Source organism: Callorhinus ursinus, unplaced genomic scaffold (assembly GCF_003265705.2).
Source record: "Callorhinus ursinus isolate GAN/ISIS: 27379988/994484 unplaced genomic scaffold, GSC_fseal_2.0 scaffold13, whole genome shotgun sequence".
Taxonomy (NCBI): Eukaryota; Metazoa; Chordata; class Mammalia; order Carnivora; family Otariidae; genus Callorhinus; species Callorhinus ursinus.
In genome coordinates this window covers 30,846,115-30,854,327 of record NW_027397075.1, presented here as the reverse complement: position 1 = coordinate 30,854,327, position 8,213 = coordinate 30,846,115, and the positions used below count along the sequence as shown (strand labels likewise).

The 8,213-nt window shown below is 40.3% G+C and overlaps 1 non-coding gene across 1 annotated transcript; it reads right to left on the bottom strand.

The window, feature by feature from the left end:
- Window positions 1-1,853: 1,853 nt before the first annotated feature.
- Window positions 1,854-1,958, bottom strand: LOC112828929 (U6 spliceosomal RNA). The gene has a single exon (XR_003209622.1). It is a non-coding gene; the product is annotated as a U6 spliceosomal RNA (small nuclear RNA).
- Between the last annotated feature and the right edge of the window lie 6,255 nt (window positions 1,959-8,213).

The window sequence follows — 8,213 nt, the reverse complement described above, 5'->3', positions numbered from 1 at the left end:
GATTATATTCATTGTCACATCCACAGCACCCAATATGATGCTTGTTGCTTAGTAAGTTTTCAGCAAATATTTATTGAATTAAAGTAAACCAAATGGAGAGAAGCTCTAAGCTAACTGGTGCCTCTAGGGGGCAAAGATGCCTGCTCCCAGTATTGGACTCCTTCTGTTTTTCTTCTGCTTTCCAAGGATTTTTCAATATTGAAACTGATGCCCTCTTTGTTTAACATAAAAATTTCACAGCCCCCCATAGTATCTTTACTATGCAAAAGATAACTAATAGTTTTTAACTAGAGTCCAGTTTCTATACATCCTCACCAGCTAAAAAGACTTTGTTCAGATTTATTTTCATGATTTTCTATTATGAACACAAGTGTATCTTGTTTTAAATACATATGTGTATATGCAAAATATTTCAATATTGAATGCAATTTCTAACTGTACCTCCCTACCCCCATAGATTGTGATATGGCTGCACTGAGAATCCCTGGGCTTCCCAGTTTTGCTCTGGCCGGACTCACTTCCTCAGGGAGCCCCTTGCATCTTTCCAGTGACTGTTTGTTTCAGACTTCCAAGATGGTGAATTCCTGCCCTTGACATTTCCAGGTACCTCCTTCCCTCTCCACACACACATCTTTACCTTCCTCTCTACTGCTGTACTCATCCACGTTGTTAGGGCTTCAGTTGCTGACCAGAATTCTAGGGCTGACAGATGTAAGACTTGTTCACTGACTTTGCCCCACTCTTGGGTCTAGTCTGCCTTCCTACCCTCTACCACCCACCTTTTAAGCCTTGTCTAAACTGGTGGGCAAGCTTCAGGCCAGGACCTGCCTCCTCCGCTCCTCCCCGTACTATCATTCCAAAGATATGACACATTCCAATAACCTAGAATGTCTACCAGGCTGAGAGAAGAGAGGCCTCTGCCTGGAGCCAGTGCGTGTCATTTCCCATCCTGGGAAAACCCAACAAGGTGAGGCTTGGCTTTGTTTGGTTTGCAGCCAGTTTTATCCCTCAGATGGCAGAGGACTCCATGGAAAGAACTGCTATTTTGAACACAACCTTTAACAAGGTTGAGGTGATTGGTTGATAGGAAATCTTAGACATTATGTTGACCAAGAAAGGGACACTGTTCCATAATCAGAGGGAAGGTAAGAGAGTGGAAAGAGCTTCAGCTACATGCTCAGAAAGACCCAAGTTCCAGTTCCAAGGTATGAACCTAGGCAAGTTATTCAGCCTTTGTGAGATCCACTTTCCTCACTCATATTTGGAGATAACAATCCTACCCATTTTGAGGGGTTATTATAAAGATGAAATGTGGCCTCACTAACTGTGTTGTGCATGTGGTAGGGAGCACAGTAAAAGCTCATCCAATCACCCTCTCTACCAGCATCCCGTATGGGTTTGATAAATGTTAGTTTATCAGGTTTCCAAATGTTAAATGAAAACATGTCTTTGCTCCTATGGCCAGAGACTAGGTGGAAACCTTGAGTGCAGTTGTATCATTTCTTGTAAGATTTTTTTTTTCCATTTGGATAATTAAGTATCTTGTTCTTTAAAAATTAATGGGTCAAGATAGCAAAATAGGTTTAAAAGCTAAACAATCACCGAAATATATATGAATAACCCTTAAACATATGAAAACAAGTGCAATCTCGTAATTAGAGAAATACAAATTTCAATTGTACAGAGATATTTTTCATCTCTAAAATTAGTTTAAAAGTGAAAATCATTACAGTCATTGTTGAGGCTGAGGGACACAGGCACTTGCATACATGTGTAGTGGTAATATAAATTAGAAAACTCTTATGCAGGGACATTTTGCAATTTCTAATAAATATACATATGAGCTTAGCTTAACAAATACGGAACACTTCACGAATTTGCATGTCATTCTCATGCAGGGGCCAGCCTAATCTCCATCCTTCCAATTTTAGTCCATGTTCTGCTCTTACTGAGACAGATATGTTTATTCTCATTATACAGCACAGGAAACCCAGACTCACGGAGGTTAAGTAAATTGACCAAAATGACACAATTACAAAACATCACAATTCTGGGTTTATCTCTGCAATTGCATCAGCCCAATACAGTAGGATTGTTATCTCATGCTTATCAGAAGCTCTAGTAGCTAATTACATACAAATTTGATGAACAAAAAAGAAAAATAATTACTCAGCAAGTGGCCCTTCCTTGATAGCAGCAGTTGAAGCAAATGATGTGAAGAGGAGTGGTATTTAGAGAGGTTTTGGCATTCTACAAAACAATTATCTTGGTATCTGCAACAGGTCAATATCATGAAAAAGAAAGTTGGGGTACAGTGTGTTTAGATTAAGAGAGGCAAAAATGCAAAGTGTCATCCTTGATTTTCTTTGGCTTTGAGCAAACCAGCCATAGCGGACATATTGCAGACAAATTGGGGAACTTGAATATGGATGGAGATAAAAATAAGGAATTATTATTCATTTTTCCTTATGTGTGATAATAGAATTATCCTTTGAAGGAGAATTTTTTTTTTTAATTTTGGAGCTGCATACTGAACTCTTTAGTGGTAAAATGTCTTAATGTCTTTATTTTAAAATGATTCAGCCAAACGATTTGTAGATAGAGGAAATGTGGCAAAATATTGGCAATTGCAAACTCTAGGTGGAGGATACATAGGTGTTCTTTGCGGTAGTATTTCTGTTTGTCTGTCTATTTGAATGTTTTCATAATCAATTATAGATGAAAGAAGAGGCCCTTGGGAATCCCTGACCTAAAGGGAGGGCTCTCGAGCTATGCCATGGGGCTTGGTCCCTGGCCCTGTTACTTACAAAGACTGACAGGAAGACAAGAAGACCAGATAATCAAATTTGGGAGGACTAATGACTGCTGGAACATAGATTCGGAAAGATGGTCACTGGCTGAATCTGGCTAGAGGAACCTTAATAAGGAAGAAGATAGAATCACGTGTACAGGTTTTAAAAAATTAAAAGGCTAAGGAAAGCTGTTAGAACACCAATTCTCACCAAAAGGACAAAAAAGCTTTAGTTGGTGGCAAGTCAAGGTGAGAGAATGAGGTGACACAACTGCCAGGAAAACAAATTTCCTGTTAGTCTACATTTCTGGAAGCAGGTAATCCAGAAGGCGGGAAGTTGAATCTCACAGTCACGTCTAGCCAGCATGCATCTGGAGTTTCCGATTCCACTCTAGGTGCCTTGTTTTGAGTGGCACTGGGGGTGGGTCCAGAGAGGGTGACTGGGCACTGTCATATTGGCCAGAGCCTGGGGATCATAAGTTTAAAAAAGACTAAGAGGAACATGAGAGATGCCATCAAATACTTCAAGGGTTTTGTGCAAGACGGACTAGCCCTGTGTAGGCAGCTTCATAAAAAAGAACCAGATATACTTGTTACAATAAAATGAATTTTTGTAAAGATGCCAGGGAAGGACTGCGTTTTTAAATGGAGAGCATTGTGTGCACCATTAATTGCTCCTGTTTCCCTGGTAAGAGAACAATGGTAAATTTGAGACAAAAAGAGTGGAAAAACAAGTAAAACTGCCTTGAAAAGTTTAAAATGCTTCCTAAGCTGAAGCATGTGTTTCTATTTGCCGGTAACATTTCAAGAGCAAAATTTCCAAGGGCCAGAGATAAAATTTATCTTTGCGCTGGATGCTTGCCTAAACTTCACCGTATTCAAGGACCGTGTTGTCCGTGTTCACAAAGACAAATAATTATATTGACAGTTTATCAGGTTTACAATCCCAAAGCTAGATAGCCCCCTGTTGACTTTTTAAAGTTTTTATTTACTTATTTGTTTGGTCTTGTTTTGTTTCTGAGTCAGTGAAACAAACATTCATGTGGTTTAACATTCAAAGAATAGGTAAGGAAATACTATGAAATATCCCCTCCCTCTGCCAATTTCTGTCCTCCAGCCATTCAGTTCCACTCCTCAGAGCCAACTAATGTTAACCAATATCTTGTTTCATGCACACCTTACTCTTTACCCAATTTTCTCAATGTGAGAGTCTAGGAAGCAAGGGTTTCCTGACTCTTTGGCTATGTGACCCATAGGATGCTCTCCTTTACACAAGACTCGAGTGGAATCCAACCCCAAGGGGTTTAGGAACAAGTATTCCTCGAAACAGCAAACATCTGCCAATGCCTAATTTCACTATTCTGCACTTCACTGGCCAGGCAGCGAAATGCCTCGCCAAAGACTTTGTGAGGGGGGAGATAACATTCTGTGAGGGTAAATACGGCTATTTCTCCTCCAGCCAACTTTACTGACAAGGTCACACAACTGCATCTTTGTTCCTGTCCAGAGAGCTCGGCAGTTGGTGCTACAGAAAACCTTATTGCTGATATCACTGGGGATTTATAGCGGAGAGTAACTCATGCTTATTTACATATTGGCCTGTCCACATGCTTTTCATTTATGTGTATGTGTGTTGTTTCTCCAGCCGAAATAAGTTCCTAATACCTAAATCCTTTGTACCCTCACTGCCCCCGACACCTGGAACTCAGCTCCTGTTTTCTCACATTGCTTGACAACCTAGGAATGGACTTTTCTTCTAAGTATCTTTCAAGTACGCCTCTGGGTAGCTCCTGTGGAGATATGCTGTCAGCATGAGATATCATTCTCATCCTCATTAAGTTAGACATGTTTCTGGAGAGATAAGAATTACATGTATTAAACAGGGACTGTAGTTAACAAAGTGCTAAATTAAGGTGGGCTTGAGGAGGATGTGGTTGAAAAAAGATTGATCATCCCTGTTTTCTCTAGAGGTTAAATTATAACCATTTCTAAATTTTCTAATTATCTTGATTCTTAAGGCTTTAGTTTATAGGTTTGTTAATATTAGAAACAAATTCTGTGCTTCTTCCTTTTCTTGGAAATCTTGTAGATTCTATTGGACAATACCCTCCTCATCCCTAAGACCTCCTTCAACCTGAGTAACTACACCCAAACAGGACATTCCAAATAGGGCTTTCCTTAGGAGGGGACAAGGCAGTTCTGCCAACTCTGTTCTACTTCTATTATCTGGAAGTCTTGGTTCCTGGACATAGGCAGGAAGCTGGGTGGCTCTGATGTGTAAAACCATGAACTTTGCCAGTCAGGCACCAGGAAAGAGATGGGTGCCCCTAAGCAGAGCACATGGCAATAAAGGCCTACAGGACTTCCTAAGGTTAAACTGGGGACCTGAAGTGACAATGGCCTTGTGATATATGCCTGATTTTTTTTTTAAAGATCCAGCATGTGTTTTCCTCAACACAGCATTTCTCTCCATTCTGGAGGGAAAGGAATTGTGCTGATTGTTTGGTTTTTAAGTTCCCTGTTAGAATGAAGGAGGATGGAAGAGTTGTCTATGAATTTTTATTATAACAAGAGTCATTTATTTTTAAAATAGCAAAATCAAGCATTAGCTTTGAATTAAAAAAAATCCACCCAAGATTATCCATTAAAAAAATTAATCTGAACTCTACATGACTTTGAAGCAGGAATAACATGATGACTGAAGAGACTATCTGGGCCCATTATGAAAGGTTTTTGGATGAAGCTTAGGAACATGCAGTAGGTAAAGTAGTAAGTGACAAGTCCACTTTATTACCTCCAAGGATCCAACTCAGCACAGAAAAGATTGCATCAAGATGATGGCAGAGTCAACCATTTGACCCCCATAGTATAAAAAGAAACGAAGTTTGGTGTGCTTAAGATGATTTCTTATAAACATTACTAATGGTGAAAAATTCAGGCAGCATCCACATAGATCTCTTTGCAAGTTTAAATTGAAATGGTGGCATTGGGTTGGCCATGTGGAGAAAGCTATCAAGAACTGGACTTCCCAACCTTCCCTCTCAGTGCCACTACTCTCCAGGATGTGGTTGCAAGAGTAAAGTAAAAAGAAATTTTGCCAGCTGGCTGACTGTTCAACAAAGCTGCTGATGGGACATCACTAGTATGCCAAGGTCACAATGGGTCCAGGTTTACCTCTCAGATTCTGGGAAATGAGTTCATACTAGCCAAAAGCAAATAAACTAGCATCCAGAGAGAGAGAAATGGAGAGCTCAGAGGGAATGAGAGTTCTTGTGCCAACCAGTCAACTCACTCTAGTCTCACCAGGACACTATTTGAGAAACCAAATTAAGGTTGTTAAGTAAACAATGTGAGCAAAGGGAGGCAAGGGATGCCAAAAGTTAATATAACCACACTTGGAAAGCCTGCTGCTGCCCTCTCTTGAAGACCTCTGCCAAGAGACCAGAGTGCTTGGGTGGATGAGTTAAAGCATCCTGGCATCCCTTTCCCTGCAAGGCCAGGGATGGAAGCGTATATTTAGACAAGAAGTCTCAAGTATAGTCTGGAGACGCCTGGGGGTCTCTGATATCCTTTTGGGGTGTCTGTGAGGTCAAAATTATTTTCATAATAATACTAACATGTTATTTGCCTTGTTACTTTTCTTCTCTCCCAAGGCTACGGTGGAGTCTTCCAGAGGTTATATGACATGTGATAATACACAATGTGTATTACTGTGTTTATAACTTTCTCCATTTTAATTTCGAATGCGATAAATATCAGTAGATATAACCCACATTTTTAAGAAAGATCTTTAGGGGGCACCTGGGTGGCTCAGTCAGTTAAGCTTCCGACTCTTGATTTTGGCTCAGGTCATGATCTCAGGGTCATGAAACTGAGCCATGCATCGGGGCTCCACACTGAGCATGGAGCCTGCTTAAGATTCTCTCTACCTCCCCTCTACCTCTCACTCTCCCCTTCCCCGCCAGCGCTCTCTCTCTCTCTCTCAAAAAATTGAAAAACTTAAAAATTTTTTAAAAAAGTTAAAATAAATTAAAAGATCTTTAAGTCTTTAAGAGTTTAAGAGTGTAAAAGTTTCCTAAGATGAAAAAATTTAAGAACCACTGATACAGACCACCATTCTCAGTCACCACACTAGAACATTGGCAAACACCAGGATGTTATTCTTTTTGATGAAATTTTAGAAATACCCTTGTACTCCAGGCGGGGATTTTTTGAGATTTAGGAAGCATTCTATCTGAGTAGGTATATAATATCCAAATTACCTCAAAAGCTCCAAATAATTGGGGCGCCTGGGTGGCTCAGTTGGTTAAGCGACTGCCTTCGGCTCAGGTCATGATCCTGGAGTCCCGGGATCGAGTCCCACATTGGGCTCCCTGCTGAGCAGGGAGTCTGCTTCTCCCTCTGACCCTCTTCCCTCTCGTGCTTTCTATCTCTCATTCTCTCTCTCTCTCAAATAAATAAATAAAATATTTTTTAAAAAAAGCTCCAAATAACTGTGCTTGGGACATGTATCTCTCCCTAATTCAGGGGTATAGGTACCCCAAATCCTTTTACTGGATACATTAATTTGCAAAACAAAGAAGAAGAAACATTTTTATCTATGATTTGTCTGTCCTTCAGCAATGATCTGAAGTGGGATCATAATACATGCGTGCCCTGAGAGGAAGTACTTACTATTTTTGGAGTTATTGAACTCTAACTGAACTGAAACCAAGAATCATAACCTACCATAAATATAGGGCCATCGAGCGAGTTTTCCTAGTTTTGGGGGGTTGTTTTTAAATGTGTGTGTGTGTGTGTGTGTGTGTGTGTGTGTGTGTGTGTGTATAAGAAATGAGGTCAATTTAGGTACCAGGCCATTTGTTAAAGATTCCTGAAGCCCATTCTTCAAATACAGTCAGCACAGAGGTTGGTTCTCACATGTGGGTCCAGTGTCCATTTAGCCAGGATCCTGTGATTCCACAAGGCCACTGCATCCTAAAGAATGGAAGGGATCTTTTTTCATAGGAGCCCTCCTGAAGCTGAGTATGGAGCATTTGTGCCTATAAATATAATATTTGCAAGTCTAGAGTTTTCCTCTGTCTCCTTCACATTGCTGACACATGGACCAAGACAGAGTTGAAGGTAGACATTCTCAAACCAAAGTAACGAAAGAACAAAATACAAGCATGTGATTTAGATATGAATGAGCAAAGATCAGATGAATATCTGATAATACACAGGACACTAAATGAGGGGGACAAGACCAGGCATGTTTTCTGTCCTCGAGAGTTGCAATCACTAAGCACTTGTCATTTTCCCATTGTATCACAGTATCCTGTCATCTACCAGTGAAACTGACAGAGATAAGGACAGGAGGGTGACCTCCATTTCTCTCCTGTATTCATAATAGGTTGAATTCATGAGAGACCTCCAGGAGCCA